Source organism: Cervus elaphus, chromosome 19, assembly GCF_910594005.1.
Source record: "Cervus elaphus chromosome 19, mCerEla1.1, whole genome shotgun sequence".
NCBI lineage: Eukaryota > Metazoa > Chordata > Mammalia > Artiodactyla > Cervidae > Cervus > Cervus elaphus.
The window spans coordinates 70,298,958-70,318,376 of NC_057833.1; positions in this window are offsets into that span (position 1 = coordinate 70,298,958).

Below are 19,419 nucleotides of genomic sequence, written 5' to 3' on the forward strand. Positions count from 1 at the left end.
ATGCCTCCTTTGGAAAAATGTCTCTTCTGCTATTCTACCTATATTTTTTGTTTTTTGATGCTGAGTTAGTTGTATGAGTTATTGTCTTTAGTCGCTCAGTCGTGTCTAACTCTAGTGACCCCAAGGACTGTAATCCACCAGGTTGCTGTGTCCATGTGATTTTCCAGGCTAGAATACTGGAGTGGGTTGCCATTTCCTACTCCAAGGGATATTCCTGACTCTGGGACCGAACCCATGTCTCCTGCATCACAGGTGGATTCTCTACCACTGAGCCATTGCGGCCTCCCAGCTGTGTCAGTGCATGCAGATTTTAAATTCTCTACAGTGAATGCAGCTAAATTCAGATATAGTTGATAGAAAAGCCACTACATGAGAAGTGCCTTACTCCCTGCTTCCTATTTTTATATTTTACAAGTTCTATATTTTTCTAGATATAAAGTTTTCTTCTAGTCTTTTAAAATCATAAGAGGTATGCACTAGCTGGAAGTTACTATCAAAGTAGCTTGAGAGTTCATTGCTCACGGAATATGACATGAATGAGGAAAAGCTTAAAAAATATATTTTCTCTCCACATCTATACAAGTGATGGGAAATACATTTATTTTCCGGTAACAGAGGGTGTGATACATCCCCTGAAGATTTCCTAATATCTGACTTCTTTTTGATCTATAGAGTATGTAGCAGTGTGCTAAATTTCCAAATATTTGAAGGCTTTCCAGTTATCTCGGTGCTATTGGTTATGATTCAATTCCATTGTCATTAGAACTTATTCTCAGCAATCTCTTGGTGACTCATGTGCACCTGAAAGAATGTTTGTTCAGAAGTTTTGTAGTTATTATTGTGGTTGGCTAAATCAAATTGTTTGATGGTGTTATTTATTTTTACTTTTACTGACTTTTATTTTTGTCTATTTCTAGTAGGTCATATTGTGTGTACTTAGTTGGTCAGTTGTATCCAGCTCTTCGCAACCCTTTGGACTGAAGCCCACCGGGCTTCTCTGTCCATGAGGTTTTCCAGGCAAGCATACTGGAGTGGGTTGCTATTTCCTTCTCCAGGAGATGTTCCCTCCTGATGCAGAGATCAAACCTGCATCTCCTGTGTCTCCTGCATTGCAGGTGGATTCTTTACCTGCTGAGCCATTGGGGAAGCTCATTACCTACTGAGAGAAGGGTATTAAATCTCCACCTAGGATAGTGGATTTATGTCTTTCTCTGTCCGTTTAATTCTGTCAGATTTTGCTGATGAGTGACAGCCTGTCGTTTGGACAACACTCATCTGGGACACCAGGAGGGAGAAATGACCATAGGACTTGATCATGGCCAGAGAGGCTGAGAAAGATTATGGGGAAGTCCAAGTCCAAGGAAAGTCTAAGTGGAGTTCAAGAATATAATATGTACGGTTCAGTTCAGTCGCTCAATCATGTTTGACTGTTTGTGACCCTATGGACTGCAGCACACTAGGCATCCCTGTCCATCACCAACTCCCGGAGCTTGCTCAAACTCATGTCCACTGAGTCAATGATGCCATCCAACCATCTCATCCTCTGTTGTCCCCTTCTACTCCCACCTTCAATGTTTCCCAGCATCAGGATCTTTTCCAGTGAGTCAGTTCTTTGCATCAGGTAGTCAAGTATTGGAGTTTCAGCTTCAGCATCAGTCTTTCCAATGAATATTCAGGACTGATTTCCTTTAGGATGGACTGGTTTGATCTCCTTGCAGCCCAAGGGACTCTCGAGAGTCTTCTCCAACACTGCAGTTCAAAAGCATCAATTCTTTGGTGCTCAGCTTTCTTTATAATCCAACTTTCACATCCATACATGACTACTGGAAAAACCAAAGCTTTGACTAGACGGACCTTTGTTGATAAAGTAACATCTCTGCTTTTTAATATGCTCTCTAGGTTGGTCATAGCTTTTCTTCCAGGGAACACGTGTCTTTTAATTTCATGGCTGCAGTCACCATCTACAGTGATTTGGGAGTCCAAAAAAATAAAGTCTGTCACTGTTTCCACTGTTTCCCCTTCTATTTGCCATGAACTGATGGGACTGGATGCCATGATCTTAGTTTTCTGAATGTTGAGTTTTAAGCCAACTTTTTCACTCTCCTCTTTCACTTTCATCAAGAGGCTCTTTAGTTCTTTTTCGCTTTCTCCCATAGGGGTGGTGTCGTCTGCATGTCTGAGGTTATTGATATTTCTCCAGGCAATCTTGATTCCAGTTTGTGATTTATCCAACCCAGTGTTTCTTATGATGTACTCTGCATATAAGTTAAATAAACAGGGTGACAATATACAGCCTTGATATACTCATTTCCCGATTTGGACCCAGTCTGTTGTTCCATGTCCAGTTCTAACTGTTGCTTCTAGACCTGCATAGAGATTTCTCAAGAGGCAGGTCAGGTGGTCTGGTATTCCCATCTCTTGAAGAATTTTCCAGTTTGTTGTGATCCACACAAAGCCTTTGGCATAGTCAATATAGCAGAAGTAGCTGTTTTTCTGAAACTCTTTTGCTCTTTTGATGATCCAACAGATCTTGGCAATTTGATCTCTGGTTCTTCTGCCTTTTCCAAATCCAGCTTGAACATCTGGAAGTTCACGGTTCATGTACTGTGATGTGCTGTGATAATATGCAGTGGCCAAGTTAAAATTCAGGTGGAACACTGAGGGGGGAGTGCATAGCACAACTGCCAGATGCCCCCACACCCCAGCTCAGAATTGACTGTCAGCAAATCTGGAGTCACGGGGAAGATTAAGAAGCTCAGTGCTCAAGGCTACTGCTCACATAACCCTGGGAGCTCTGAGTGCAGGGAGCTAGAATGTTCTCCTTGGGGTGGCAGACAGACGTGATCAGGAAGCATTTCTAGTACAATGACTTTTGTGTCTCCTCAAAAAAGCCCCTAATCTCCAATCTCTGATAATTTGTTGTGGTTCTTCTTCCACTCATGCCCAATTTTGTATTATTTTTTTTTAAAGAGAGTCCCCCAGATTGTATAAGCTCCAGGCATCCCAGAGCCAGATTCACCCCATCTTCTTCCACCTCTGTCTAGCTATCAACTTTCAGTGAGTTGTCCAGTTCTCTGGTCTAAGTTTCCTCATCAGCACAGTGAAGCTAATAGTAGCACCTGTTCCACTACTTTAGGGGACCTAATTAAATGAGCTAATAGGTATAAAACCATTTATAGCAGTGCCAGGTAAATGTTTATGCTAGAGAAGTGAAGTGTTAGTCATTCAGTTATGTCCAGCTCTTTGTGACCCCATGGACTGAAGTCCACAAGGCTCCTCTGTCCATGGGGTTCTCCAGGCAAGAATACTGGAGTGGGTTGCCATTTCCTTCTCCAGGGGATCTTTCCAACCCAGGAATTAAACCCAGGTCTTCTGGGTTTGCAGGTGGATTCTTTACCATCTGAGCCACCAGGGAAGCCCATGGTGATGCTAAGAGCTAGTTAAATAAACATTTTTTAAAAATGTGATAGTTTTAGGAAGTTTGGGTTTTAGGGTAGTCCAGACTAGGATTCTAGTTGTGACCACCAGTCCATGGGTCTCAGTTTTCTCATCAGGAAAATGGGGATGTTGTGATTTTCAAGTTTTTGAAATTCCAGACACTTGGTAAATAATATTGTTTGACTCATTCTCGGGCTACTTCTTGTAGCTCCTGAGTTAGCTGCTCTCTGTCTGTCCAGAGTGGAAAGTTTTAGCACAAACAAATACATTCCAAAATCATCACATTCTGTGTTACAAAGCAAAATCTGAATTTGATAAAAAAGTATCCATTTTGTGTCTTAAAACTATTAAGGTGAATTACAGAGAATTGGCTATATTTCCTTTCTTATGATCATTAAGTTAGTTTGGAGCTAATTTTTGAAAATATTTGGTTTAGTTATTAATGGAATATTTGTATATGCTTAACTGTGGATCCATGTAATATACAAACATACATCTGTTTCATGTATAATCAAGCCAAATACATGGACACATAATCATATTCTGTCTCTGGTACACAAATGTGTATATTTCATGGGTTTGACTAATTTGGACATCTCAAAGTACTGGAACTGGCTTGGTGTCATATTTTGTTTTCTGTAAAAATGGCATCCAATTTTAAAATTATTTCTAAAGTTGAGAGAGAATTCTCCTAATGGTCACTTGTTTAAGGTTCTGCTTTCATGTTCCAACCCATCATTGGATCATGGAAGTACCATTTCCTGAGACTATCCCCCTGTGTCTAGGTGCCCACATGGATGTGAGTGATGCTTTAGCTGAAGTAATTGACAGGCAGCAGTGAGAGTTGCTTAAATGTCAAATACATCCTACATGTCATGCTTTAGCACCACCCACACTTCTGCCCTTCAAACCACTAATGGTTCTTTAATTCATCAGGTAAGGATGCCAATAAATAGGCTTGATGGTTGTTTAAATTTTATTTTAAAAGCGAAGAGCATGGAGGATTTGACAGCTAAGTTCTCAGTTTCATGATTGATGACAAGTTTGTTTAGTTACAAAGTCTAGAATCTCTTTATGGAGTAAAACCCAATAACACCATTCAACAGCAATAGCACGTTCCCTGTGGAAAATAAAGAGAGATAGAGCAGCAAAATTCCTAACTGAAATTTATAAGTGCAGAGTGTAAAATGATAGGATTTATTAGTCTGTGAATCAGCGCACAGGACTTTGATTTCTGTGCGTCTTGGCGCACTGATCTGAAAAATCTCTTGAAATAGTGTTGTGGTGTCAAGGATGATTTTTTAGAGTTTGCACCAAATGGAGGAAGGTAACAGGAAAAAAAAACAGGAATTGTCATTGCAGTGAAAATGGAAAAATTGAGAATTTCTGGAAATGATTTAAGTCCACTTCTTATAAACTAAGCAAAGATGACCCCAATAACTCAGGTGTGTAGTGGTTTATAGAGTCAACAATTTCTTTGCCTTATTTGTGCACTCATTTCACATGCTAGCAAGGTAATGCTCAAAATCCTTCAAGCTAGGCTTCAACAGTACGTGAGCCGAGAACTTCCAGATGTACAAGCTAGATTTATAAAAGGCAGAGGAACCAGAATAAATTGCCAACATCCATTGGATCATAGAAAAAGCAAGAGAATTCCAGAAAAAACATATCCTTCATTAACTACACTAAAGCCTTTGACTGTGTGGATCACAAAAAACTGTGGAAAATTCTTAAAGAGATGGGAATACCAGACCACATTACCTGCCTTCTGAGAAACCTGTATGCAGGTCAAGAAGCAACAGTTAGAACCACACATGGAAAAATGGGCTGGTTCAAAATTGGGAAAAAGAGTACGTCAAGGCTGTATATTGTCACCCTGCTTATTTAATTTCTATTAAGAGTACATCATGTGACATGCCAGGCTGGATAATTCACAAACTGGAATCAAGATTGCCAGGAGATATATCAATAACCTCAGATATGCAGCCAACACCACCCTTATAGCAGAAAGCGAAGAGGAATTAAAGCACCTCTAGATGAAGGTGAAAGAGAAGAATGAAAAAGCTGGGTTAAAATTCAACATTCAAAAAATGAAGATTATCGCATCTGTTCCCATCACTTCATGGCAAATAGATGGGGAAAAAAATGGAAACAGCGACAGACTATTTTCTTAGGCTCCAAAATCACTGTGGATAGTGACTGCATTCGGATTAGAAGACGCTTACTCCTTAGAAGAAAAGCTATGGTAAACCTAGACAGCGTATTAAAAAGTAGAGATATCACTTTGCCAACAAAGGTCCCTTTAGTCATGTATGGATATGAGATTTGGACTGCAAAGAAAGCTGAGTGCAGAAGGACTGATGCTTTGGAACTGTGGTGTTGGAGAAGACTCTTGAGAGTCCCTTAGACTGCAAGGAGATCAAACCAGTCAATCCTAAAGGAAATCAACCCTGAATATTCATCAGAAGGACTGATGCTGAAGCTGAAACTCCAATACTTTGGCCAAAGAGCCGACTCATTGGAAAAGACCCTGATGTTGGGAAAGATTGAAGGCAAGAGGAGAAGAGGATGACAGAGGATGAGATGGTTGGATGGCATCACCAACTCAATGAACGTGAGTTTGAGCAAACCCCGAGAAATGGTGACAGAAAGGGAACCCTGGTGTGCTGTAGTCGATGGGGGTCATAAAGAGTTGCACATGACTTAGTGACTGAACCACCACAAGTTTGATTCTTGAACGATAGTGCTGGAAGAGTCTTTACTATTCCTCTTGCAGGACACACATCTGAGGTTCTGAAACATACCAGTTTGAACTCCTAACCTAGTGCTCTTTGCTGTAAGCTGCTGCAGGTATCATTGGATGCCAAAAAAGTGATTTTGACATCTGCCATATAGTTTATATCTCTCATCACCTCTCACTGGGGAATCATAGACATTTGCTGTCATTCAAGGCTTTGAGAATCTGAATATCACGTGCAGGGCAATCGCCAAATGATGAATATCTTCCTTACCTACAACACATTATGTTACCGTCTTGGTGCAATAAAATGCTCGAGGACTGTATCCTATAGTCTGGTGGAGAACAGATGACAGTTATAAGCATTTATCCATTTGGACTTGTGCCAGGAGCTCTCTAGTGGCGTGCTGATGAAGACGCTCTGATTGAGTGAAATTCCCTGGCATTCCTGGAGACTTTGTAGACTCTGGAGCCGATTAGAGGGGCTCATGGAGAGACTGGCGGGTGAGACCCCCAGTGGTGCCTTGAAGAAAAGTGAGATTGAAGAACACAGCATTCGAAGACACTGAAAAAGTTCATGGACATTTTACAACACGTTGAAAGCATGAGGGTGTAAGACGTCTGGCTGTGTTCATAAGTTATTTTATTCTCCTTGAGCTTGTGTGTATTAATGTTAATTATTAAACATGAATTGAGATCTGTAAATAAGAACTGGAAATTCCAGTCTTGTTCACACATCTGTTGTTACATAACCTTGCTAACATATAAATGTAAATGCAGGGGAGAAACTAATGTTTACTGAGTACCTTCTATACAATGGCCACTTTGCATATATCTCATTGAATCCTCTGACAACTCAGTGAAATCATTATTTTTATAGATGTCTTACAGATGAGGAGGCTGAGTTCAGAGAGGTTAAGGCATATGCAGGTAGGTCACGGCAAAGCTGTCTGAAACAAAGGCCCATGCATCATAGTTATTGCATATCCTCTGTGGATTGAAAGGGAGGTTGCATTTCTTAACAGGGACTCATCTTCAATCAAGGATTTTAGAAAAATGGAAATTTTTCTAAATTTTCAGTGTGGGTTCATTCTCAGTTAAAAAAAAAAATGTACCGTTTTGGCAATGATATTGAGAATGGAGGAGTCTATGCTTGTGTGGGGGCCAGGGGCTCTATGGGAAATCTCTGTACTTTCCTCTCAATTTTGTTGTAAAACTGAAACTGCCCTAAAAACATAGTCTTAACAAAAGAGTTAGTGAAATAGATGTTTACCACGTGCTTTATCCAAACTGAGGGTGTCTATATAAAACTGAACTATTTCTCCCAGGCTGTCATTACATTCATTGTAGTGCTTTGCAGGTGGCGCTAGTGGGTAAAGAACCCTCCTGCCAGTGCAGCAGATGCAAAAGAGGAGGGGTAGATCCCTGGGGTCAGGAAGATCCCCTGGAGGAGGAAATGGTAACCCATTCCAGTATTCTTGCCTGGATAATTCCATGACAGAGAAGCCTGGCAAGCTACAGTTCATGGGGTCGCAAAGAGGCAGACACAACTGAGCAACTGAACACCCACCTAACTCACAGTGTCAGTAGGCAGATTAGCATAATTAATACACATAAATAGCAAGGACCATCTGCTGCTAACTCACTTCAGTCATGTCCGACTCTATGCAGCCCCATAGATGGCAGCCCAACAGGCTCCCCCTTCCCTGGGATTCTCCAGGCAAGAGCGCTGGAGTGGGTTGCCATTTCCTTCTCCAATGGATGAAAGTGAAAAGGGAAGTGAAGTCGCTCAGTCGTGTCTGACTCTTAGCGACCCCATGGACTGCAGCCTACCAGGCTCCTCCATCCATGGGATTTTCCAGGCAAGAGTACTGGAGTGGGTTGCCATTGCCTTCTCCCAAGTACCATCTAGGTATTTGCTATTTTTAAGGCTACTCACTATGAAATGTTCCTCTTGTGCATTAGGAGTGCCTTCAGTACAAACTGACCCTCACACTTCAAGCATTCTGTTTGTTTCCATAAGAAATCACTGACAATATAATATCCATCTACTCCTTTCACAGAACAAAATGTATACCCCTAACTGTGTACCAGTAACTGCCAACAGCCATGACCAGAGTGCCAAGATGAGCATCTATTTTAACACGGCTCCCTGAAATCTTTCTCAACCCGTGGCCAGAGCTCCTGACTTATCTTAGAAGTTCTGGAATGGATCAAGTCGCTTAACAAGGGAACCAGCTACAATTTCTTTCTCTGCTACTGGTCTTAATAATTTTCAGCCATTTCCAATGCAGAGATTTCATAGTTTTCTTTTTTAACTGCTATATGAAGCAACTTTTACATGATACACAAGTAAAAATGTTATATGACATGATACTTATAACAAGGGCTTTTTAAATGATCTTAACCCACATGTCCTGAAATCTCTCTTGTAGAATAATTCAATTATTCTCAGTTCCCTTCTGAACATGAATGTGCCAAGACTGGGCCCCACATGCTGCAGTGTCAGGATCTCCATGCTCAGTTCAGTTCAATTGCTCAGTTGTGTCCAACTCCTTGTGACCCCATGGACTGCAGCACCTCAGGCCTCCCTGTCCATCGCCAACTCCCGGAGTTTACTCAAACTCATGTCCATAGAGTTGGTGATGCCATCCAACCATCTCATCCTCTGTCATCCCCTTCTCCTCCTGCTCTCAATCTTTCCCAGCATCAGAGTCTTTTCCAGTGAGTCAGTTCTTCACATCAGGTGGCCAAAGTATTGGACTTTCAGCTTCAGCATCAGTCCCTCCAGTGAATATTCAGGACTGATTTCCTTTAGGATGGATACCATGCTCAGACAGCAACAAATGTGGGCAATGGATGTTGAGATCCCACTTTCTACAGAAGTCATGGTGCACAGTGGCTTCCACTCATCGGAGTTAAGCAAAATAGCTTGCGGTGATGAGAACATCAAGGTAGAGTAGGGTAGGGTGATGAGCATAACGTCTCTGATTTCTCATTAGCCTTGTGGAAGCACCCATCTTACTCCATCCCTCTGAAGCTCAGTTCCCTTAACTGCAGCATGGTGATGTGCTATGCTAAGTCTCCCAGTCATATCGGACTCTGTGACTCCATGGACTATAGCCCACCAGGCTCCTCTGTCCATGGGATTCTCCAGGCAAGAATACTAGAGTGGGTTGTCATGCCCTCCTTCAGGGGATCTTCCCAACCCAGGGATCAAACCAGCATCTCTTATGTCTTCTGCATTGACAGGCAGGTGCTTTTCCATAGCGCCGCCTGGGAAGCAGTACGGCGGTAACTCACTCAGAGTTCTTGTGAGGATCACATGAGTTCATACATGTAAAATAGCTCTTAGAACTGTCAGTCCTGCATACATGTATTTTATATAACATGTAAATATACACATAGTATCACTCAATATAAAATGCAATTTCTATTATTATTTCACTTATTTTACATTGACCTTGCACTCCAATTTTCCAAATAGCATTTGGGTAATACCCAGAGATGATAGAGAATCTTGTTATGGGAATAGACAAATAGCGAAGTGAATTTTAAGAATAAATCTAAGTACCAACTATATTTTTGTTGTTGTTACTACTGTTGTTTTACATAGAAGAGATATGACCCAGGCTGATTTTTAACTGACAGTCTGACTTTAGTATTCAAATAGTTGTAAGACCTTTCAGAAAATCTCCCATTGCACCAAATAGCTTCGAAATCTGTTTATTTGCCTGTAAACCCAAGGGCCCCAGTCTTGAATTCATGGATTTGATGTGAAGACATATGGATGAGTTGAATGAACCGAGAAGGCATTGTTTTCCTAAATCAAAACCAAGGATCAACCTTAAGTAGTAGAACTGATTTTAGAATACATTGCAAAATTGTCTCTAAAGCAACTTTAAAAGAGAAATTTTAAAAACTATTTTGAGCAATGGCTACAATTTTGGAATACATATTTCCATGACCACTTTGAAGGGAGGACAATTATTAGCATCCTTGAGTTCTGTATTTCATCTTTTTTGCAGACTTCTTACTCAAAGGGTATCCCAGTGAACCAGCTATAGCCTTACATATCAGCATGCCCTGGGAGCTTGTTATAAATGCAGATTCTTAGGTTCAACTCTAGACCTGCTCCATTAGAATTTGCATTTTAACAAGATCGCTGGGTGATTTGCATGCATATTAAGGTTTGAATGGCACTCTTATCACAGGCTCTCTACATGAGTGTCATATTAAGCTCCTGTTAATATGGAGCTTAATACCCCATATTAAGCTCCTGTTCTTACCTGTTTGAGGTCACTGCCATCATTACAATGTGATCCAATTCTTAATTGTATATGCTAACAACAACGTGATTCTTTGGCACATTTATCATCAACCTAAGTATTAACCAGCTCCTCTGGTATTTATTTTGCATGTCTTGTTACACCAAATAGAGCTGACCACAGGGGTTCCCACTTGGCCACGATGAAAAACCACTCTCAGAATGTCCTAGTTAAGGCACATAGTTGGTACTGATAGCAGCCTTTAGGGTTTGGTGATGGCCGCTCGGGGTCATAGACGTCCTGCTGCCTTGCACCAGACCTCAAATGGGAACACACTGCTCAGTATTACCACATCTGTGGGTGCTTTTTAGTCTAACCTGTCACGCTCAACAATTCTACCAAAAAAGGTCTGGGCTCATCTACCCCGACATTATTACAGTGCAAGTATTTCTGCATGGAAGGAGGGTGGGCATGTGTCATTATTGTTGGTCTTAACCAGTCGAGGTACAAACCATTCTTTGCTCAGTGGCAGGGCCACAAAGTATTTGGAGATCTGCCTCTGCCCACAAACTACTTAATGGGGGAAAAAAGTCATTCTCTGCCAGCCCGCTGTCTGATTCTGAGCTTACACGACTGCCCTTCTCTGCACGGTAATCCGGGGCTAAACGTGGACCCCGTTTCCGTTTTCCTCCTCTGCTTTTTTCGCTCCTCGCAACCAAAGCTCTTATGAGGTTAGACCTCCAAGCTCTGGAAACCAGAGTGTCCATTTTGACTGAAAAACCTCCATCAGCCCCGCTGTCCTCTGGGGATGTTTCTGTTTATTCTTAGAAGACGTCTGAGCCCGGTCTCAGAGAACTGGAATGGCTCTCTGCCACCCTGGGAGTGAATTTTTGCCTTTCTTTGCTGACATTTTAAGTAGACCACTGGGTGTGGGCTGCTGTTTCATTTCCCAACATGCTTGGTGCAATTACACTAAAATATTACAAAGCATGTTTGTGGAAAGGGTGAGGGTTTTGGCTCCAGAGCCTAAACCTCTTGAGAGGACAGTGTGGAACAGTGGAGAACAAAAGCACTGGACTGGTGGAGGGATTTGGGGAAGGTCCTTGGAGATCGGGTCAGCCTGGTCAATTCCTGTCAGTGCCTGGACCGATCCATGGGGTTTCCAGGACTCGGGTCCTCCTCCCAAGGAGATCCATGCCACGTGGACAGAGCTTCCCAGAAGGAGATGGCAGGAGAATTTGGGAGAGGTTGACTTTTATTTCACAGTGATGCTTTGGGAAAATTCTTGTTCACAATGACTTTCATTCTGTAGGTGCAACTAAGTTTTACCATTAAAAAAAAAATCTTTTCTTTCCCTCCTCCAAAGCTGAATCTATGACTGGAAGAAGAATATAGCTAGGAGATGTCCTTGCAAACAGAATTAACACAGATGATGAACCTGGGTTACTTTCTTCAGAGCTTACTAACCCAGGGCCTAGGCCCGGGTGTTGGGATACTTGAACATGATATGGCTATGATACTTGAATTTGATATGAATATTATAACCTGTTCTATTTTAAGCTTCCCCGATGACTCAGTGGCTAAAGAATCAGCTTGCAATTCAGGAGACACAGGAGATGCAGGTTCGATCCCTAGGTCAGGGAAATTCCCTGGAGGAGGAAATGGCAACCCAATCCAGTATTATTTGGAGAATTCCACGGACAGAGGAGCCTGGTGGGCCACAGTCTACGTGGTCATGAAGAGTCAGACATGACTGAACAACTGACACTTTCACACTTTCTATTTTAACAACTTGTTTCCATAATAGCATTTGGAAACTAAGTCCATTTTAATTGCATCTTCTGAGCAAGGAAGGGAGAATCCAAGATACAGTGTGAAGGTGATGACATGTATTAAAGTATCAGAAAATACATTTTTGGAAAAGTTTTGAAGAGTTGTATCTATTGCCCTTTAAATTACCTCTACCCCAGGATATTGTCACTCCAGGATAGCTCTTCTTTGTTTTTTTTGTTTTTTTCCATTTATTTTTACTAGTTGGAGGCTAATTACTTTACGATATTGTAGTGGTTTTTGTCATACATTGACATGAATCAGCCATGGATTTACATGTATTCCCCATCCCGATCCCCCCTCCCACCTCCCTCTCCACCTGATTCCTCTGGGTCTTCCCAGTGCACCAGGCCCGAGCACTTGTCTCATGCATCCAGCCTGGGCTGGTGATCTGTTTCACCCTAGATAATATACATGTTTCGATGCTGTTCTCTCGAAACATCCCACCCTTCACCTTGTTTGTTTTTTTTAATAATAATTTTTCTCTTACTATGCGTTTTATCCAGTGTTTAAAGGTTACTTTCCATGTGCAGTTCTTACAAGTTATTGGCTCTGTTTCCTGAGTTGTACAATACATCCCTGAGCCTCTCTTATACCCAATGGTTTGTACCCCCACCTCCCTGCCCCTATACTCCCCCTCCCACCACCACCACTGGCAACCATTAGTTTGTTCTCTATACAAGATAACTGGTTTGGGGGCAGGCTTGGTGCTAGAGCAAAAGGGAGAGATATTGTGAACTGCATGGTGAAGTTTCACCAAGGGTGCAGCCCTAATGGAGGCAGTAGAGATTTCTGGAGTGGGACTGAAGTTATTACCAGCAGGGGACAGTTGGGGCTGACAGGTAATGAGAAGTAAGCCACCGATGTGGATGGAGACATCAAGGGAAAGCAATGATTTGGCTGCAAATTAAAAGGGCAATAGGTCTGAAATGCAAATTTCAACTACGCCGAGATACCATTTCTTGACAATGGCATTGGTAAGCATTAGAAGATATGACAACATACTCTGATGATGACGTTATGGGGGCAAGTGTCACTTTGTTCACCATTGGTGGGAATACAGCACAACACTCAGACAGAGAAATTTGGCAATAGCTATAAAAAGGACTTGTGGATTTACCCTTGGAACTGGCAGTACCATATGAGGAAGACAACCCCAAAGATACTGGCACAATCTGAAGTGATATTTACACTAGATTCTTTATTGAAGCATGGTTTATAATTGTAGAAGTCTGGAAACAACCCAGATGTTGGCCAGTGGGTTGGCTGGTTGAACAAACTGTAATATATCCATAAGTGAAGCAACTGTAAAAAGAAATGAGGAAGAAATGCTGCTTCAGGAGGGAGTATTAAGATGAAGGATGCAGTTAGTATTTTGCATAAGAAAAGAAAAGAAGTACCAAGAGAGGTTCAAGTGTACTTATTTGAAAGAACTGATAGAATGACATGGGGAGAAAAGTAGGGATGAAGATGGACAGTAGACTTTTCTGGACAGGCCTTGAATAATAGTATAGATCTGACTTTGGAACCAAGTGAATGTTTTATGTTACTAAACATTACACAGTAAAAATAAAATAAAATTAAAAAAACTTAGAGATATAGATGATCCTAATTCTATATCAAGTGGCTGAAATAAATCACATAGGAAAAGTGATTTTACATGACAGCATAGAAATTTAACTGCACACACATTATACATGGGAAATATTCTGTGGAGTGACACATTATACATGGGAAATAACCTATGGAGTGAGCATTAAAAATTTTAAAATACATTCTGCAGTTTTATTTTTAATAATAGCACCAGTATTGTAATTTTGAAATAATTATTATTAATAATATATCTATATATTAATATTAATACACATAGAAACATTGTAGGGTAAGGAAATCATGTTGGTAATGATATTAGGAGACCAGATTTTTCAGGACAGAGATATAAAATAAAATCAATAAATCAAGTAAAAATCCTGTGCATTTTCATTTAAACTCAATATATGAACCCACACTCTATTTTTTTTTTTTTTAGAAAATATGTATTTCCAAGTGCCTTCTAACTGGAAGGATCCTAATGTCTATCAACAGGTGAATAGGTAAATAATCTGTACATTGAAATACTTCTGTAAAACTAAAGGAGTAAACTGACAGAATACCTAGTTATATAGGTAAATTTCAAAAACACATTGAATGAAGAAAGCTAGGTACAAAAGAGTGCATTCTGGACGGCTCCATTCATATGATGTTCTGGAAGATGCAAAACTTGGATAGAAGGTGGCTAAGTGGTTCCATAGAGTGGGGGATGTGAAGGAGTAAAGGCAAACAGGCTCAAGGGAAGATTCTGGGACTGTGAAACTGTTCTAGTCAATACATTTTAGTAAGGATATGGGTTTAATGAGGGTGTGTATTTGTCTGAACTTGTCAAACTTTACACTTAACGTGTGTGTATGTGTGTTCAGTCACTCAATTGTATCTGACTCTTTGCAACCCTATGGACTGTAGCCTCTCAGGCTCCTCTGTCCATGGGATGCTCCAGGCAAAGATACTACTTCCATTTCCTACTCCAGGGAATCTTTCCAACCCAGGGATCAAACCTGCATCTCTTGAGTCTCCTGCATTGGCAGACAGATTCTTTACCTCTGTGCCACCCCGGGGAGCCCCCAACTTCTGTACATTTAAATTCAACAGAGAAGACAGGAAAATCTGAGGGACCGGGGATTGGGCTTGGAACTGTGTCTGCCAGTCGTGGGCTCTTGCTGCACATCCAAGAAGGGAATTTGTCCAGGATGCAAGTGAGCAAGTGAGCAGGACATGGGGCCAAGAGTAACATGCACACCCTGTCTGCCGTCAAAGGTCAGGCCTGGAGCATTCTCAACTGCTTAAGAGTGAGCCGTCAGGGAAAAGGCCACAGAGAGCAACAGAAGTCCATTAAAATATGCATAAATAAGGGAGACAGTACGTCGTGTTACAGTTATCTGGGAAAAGGGTTTCCTGCTGGATTTAAAAGTTGTGAGAAAAGCATCTGTTTACTGCACAGGGTGATTGGGAAGACAGGCCTCCCTAAACAGGATCAGGACTCCAACCTCGAGGAGAACGGGCTGCTCAGCTGTGGCTGGAGGAAACACGTGTCAGAGCTTGTCTGGGAAGGATTGCCAAGAGCTTTGAGGATGGTTTAAGAAGTGTGGAATTTTTTTTTTTTTTTGCAGGCACGGGATTGATTGATTAATTGATTTTAGCTCAAGAGAGTAGTGTGATCAAGCTGTTTTAGCTTAGCTTGTTTTTAATTGAGGAAGATTATTCTCAGTAGTGGAAAGGATGTCAGGGGAAAGATGGAAGCAAGCTGGGCTATTGGGAGTTCTCTGGGTGAAAGTTCTGTTCTAAGTGGAGACAGTGGTGGTGGGAATGGAAAAGATGAGCTGCACTTGAGGGAAATTTCTGGAGTGGTATTAAAGAACAGCTCTTGGCCATCATGGTCTTCCCTGGTGGCTCAGAAGTGAAGAATCTGCCTGCCTGTAATGCAGGAGACTTGGGTTCAGTCCCTGGGTTGGGAAGATCCCCTGGAGGAGGAAGTGGCAATCCACTCCAGTATTCTTGGTTGGGAAACCCATGGACAGAAGAGCCTGAAGGGCTATAGACCATAGCAGTCACAAGAGTCAGACACGACTTAGTGACTAGACAACAACATGTTAGCCAGCATGCCCATGTCCCTGTGTGGGAAGAGATGAACTGGGAGATGGGAGGAGGTAGGAGGAACCAGGAAAGGGGTAAGTGAAAAAAAATCATAGGAATTAAGATTGCTGGCATTGAAACATTGGGTAAATAGTGATTCAGTCCACGGAGGCTGGAAACACAGAGGAGACTCAGGTTTGAAAGGAAAAATCAACCTGTAAAGGAAAAGGACCTGGTATTGAAACTTGAGTTTGATTTACCTGTGGGACATTCTGGAGTTTTAAACTAGTTGTATGATATTAGTCTTTTACTATTAATAATCATTCTGTTTAGGGAGATAGTATTAGACTCCTCTAAATCCAAGTCTGTATTATAATAAGCTGTGTCATAACAGACTTCTGTAGGTTTGCCAGAAAGTTCCTTTTACAGGCATTCCAAGGATCATCTTGGCGTAGTACCACTCCAGAAAGGGACTTAGCTTTTACACTTCTTAAATCTGTAGGTTTAGAATCTCAAGTTCAGCTTCATAATTTAATCACTCCTAAAAAGTACTGTGTGCTTCCTATATGCAACATACTACGCTGAGTATTATAAGCAGTGCAGAGAAATATAAAACCTGTGCCTTTTTGTAGAAATTAGTAATAGGCACCCAAGAAGCCCCCTGCCTGGAGAAAGCAGTACAGGGTATTTGTCGAGGATTGAGACTGATAGGAAAGCTAGGAGCTGAGTTTGTATTTTAGACTTCCCTGGTGGTTCTAACGGTAAAGAATCTGCCTGCAATGCCAGAGACCTGGGTTTGATGCCTGGGTTGGGAAGATCCCCAGAGAAGGGAATGGCAACCCACTCCAGTATCCTTGCCTGGAGAATCCCCATGGACCGAGGAGCCTGGAGGGCTACAGTCCATGGGGTCGAAAAGAGTTGGGGGGATGACTGAATGACTAACACACACACACAAACATGCTGATTCAGAAAGTGGCCTGTGAAGATGCCTTGGGATTAAATGTTACCTATGTAAGGGAGAAGATTCTGTAAAGAGGATTTAGAACAAAGAGAACAGCTCTGTGAGCTCAGGTTGTTAAAGAGCTCCTTATCCAGACCCATCCCTAGGAACACCCCCTCATCTTCACCCCCACCTCTGCCTATCTGCTGGATTCATTCCATTGCTTTGCAGACTATTTGTGATCAGCCCAGTGGAAGCTTTGCAAATATGGTCATTAAGTGACTATTGAGGGCCTATCCTTTAGGCTTTAAGATCTAGGACTCCTGTCTTAATTGGGAAGTGCTTATTCAGAAAATCCACTCCTTCAGGATGTGATCAGAGACCCGATTTAGCCCTAATGATACTTAATGGCAGTGGCAGGAATTTAGTGGGGATGATAATTTCATGTAATTGGGGAGCCTTCAGACGAGTTAAATGCTCCTGAGCGGCCTTGCACTGGGGCCTGTGTCTGAGTCAAACATATGCTTCCTGTGTTCATTTCTCCTTCTGCAGCTCTGATGAAGAGGGGAGATTCTGCAGAGCTTGCAGAGTTCTGGCTGATCTGCACTCAGCATCCGTTTGTGTGGTCTTCCTTTAAGCGGGTGTCAACAAGAAATTAAGAAAGACCTAAGAAAGAATTGGAGAATTTTATTTGAGCCAAATTTGAGGAAGAGCATCTCAAAATGCCCTAAGAGTTGTTCCACCAGTTAGAAGTCAAGGCACGGTTACATAAGTCTTTTTGAGACAGAGAGCAACTGAGCTTAGTTGCTTAGTTGTATCAGACTCTTTGCGACCCCATGGACTGTAGCCCACCTGGCTCCTCTGTCTATGGAATTTTGAGACAGAAAGCTGTGCATCAAATGACGTATTATTGACAGTTTACACAATCCAGATCTAAGCGCCCTCATGGTGGGTCATGTGACCCTTACAAGGTCCAGAAGGAACGCTATCTTTTAAGGAGTCGTCTTATTGATACTGGGAGAACGCTGCTCTTTGTGGTTGAGCAGGTATTCTGCCCATGGGGGAGGGTTGGTCTGATCTAGAGTGGTCTCACTCTGCAGGGGCCTGGGACAGGATTTCAGTTCTTGGCCAGAAATTGAGGTTGGGTCATGGCATTAAGAGCACCAGATCATAGCCAGTAGACCAGCGGTCAGTGACAGGGCCCTGACCCTTAGGCTTTGCAGAAATGAGTTCCCACAAAGGCAGAAAGTAGTGAAATAAGTAAAGTGTTTATTAGGAGAAAAGAAGAGTCCATGTGGATACACGCCTGGGTGGGCAGGGGGGAGGCGATCAGATAGAGAGTCGCACCCTCATGGTAGTTTGAATCATCTTTATGGGGCATTTCTTCTGGGTTTCCTTTGACCAATCATCTTGTTTTGTCTGGTTCTGAGTCCATATTTGATACATCTCAGGGTACTCCCATGTGTGTGCATGCACATCTCTTAGCCAAGATAGATTCCTACAAAGAGGCCTATGGGTAGGTTGACATCACTCCTCTTTTAATCTCCAAGGAATGTTTCTATGCATGGGTAATCAAGAAGGTCTCCTTGACCTCAGGAATGAGAAATATGTAGTCTCTATCTTTTATCTGGGCAGGGCTCAGCCTCTCCTATTATCTCCCTGTTATTTTCATCTTGGAGTATCTCTCTGTAGGGGACAAACCCCAGCTCATCAGCCTGGGGCCCATTTATCTCCTGCCTCAGGTCCATGAGTAATGCAGATACAAAATGCACAGTGTGGTGATGGGAAGGCCAAAAGAGAGTGATGAATTTTTATGTTTAAATTCTTCTGGTCTTATTATAAATATGAATTTTATTTCACAAGGGTAGTCAGTACAGGTGCTGTCTGATTCAGTGCCATAAACTGATTTAGGTGATTCCTTCTTTAAATGGGCCTATCATGGAGATTTTCCTTCCCCTTCTATTTGTCATAAAGTGATGGGACTGGATGCCATGATCTTAGCTTTTTTAATGTTTGAAAGCTAACAAGTGGAAGCAGTGATGGATTTTATTTTCTTGGGCTCCAAAATCACTGTGGACGATGACTGCAGCCATGAAATTAAAAGATGCTTGCTTCTTGGGAGGAAAACTATGACAAACCAATGACATCACTTTGCCGACCAAGGTCCACATAGTCAAAGCTATGGTTTTTCCAGTAGTCATGTACAGATGTTAGAGTTGGACCATAAAGAAGACTGAACACCTGAGAATTGATGCTTTTGAACTGTGGTGTTGGAGAAGACTCTTGAGAGTCCCTTGAATGGCAAGATCAAACCAGTCCGTCCTAAAGGAAATCAGTCCTGAATGTTCATTGGAAGGACTGATGCTGAAGCTGAAGCTCCAATACTTTGGCCACTTAATGCGAAGAGCTGATTCATTGGAAGAGACCTTGATGCTGGGAAAGATTGAAGGCAGGAGGAGAAGGGGGCAACAGAGGCTGAGATGTTTGGATGGCGTCACTGACTCAATGGACATGAGTTTGAGCAAACTCTAGGAGATAGT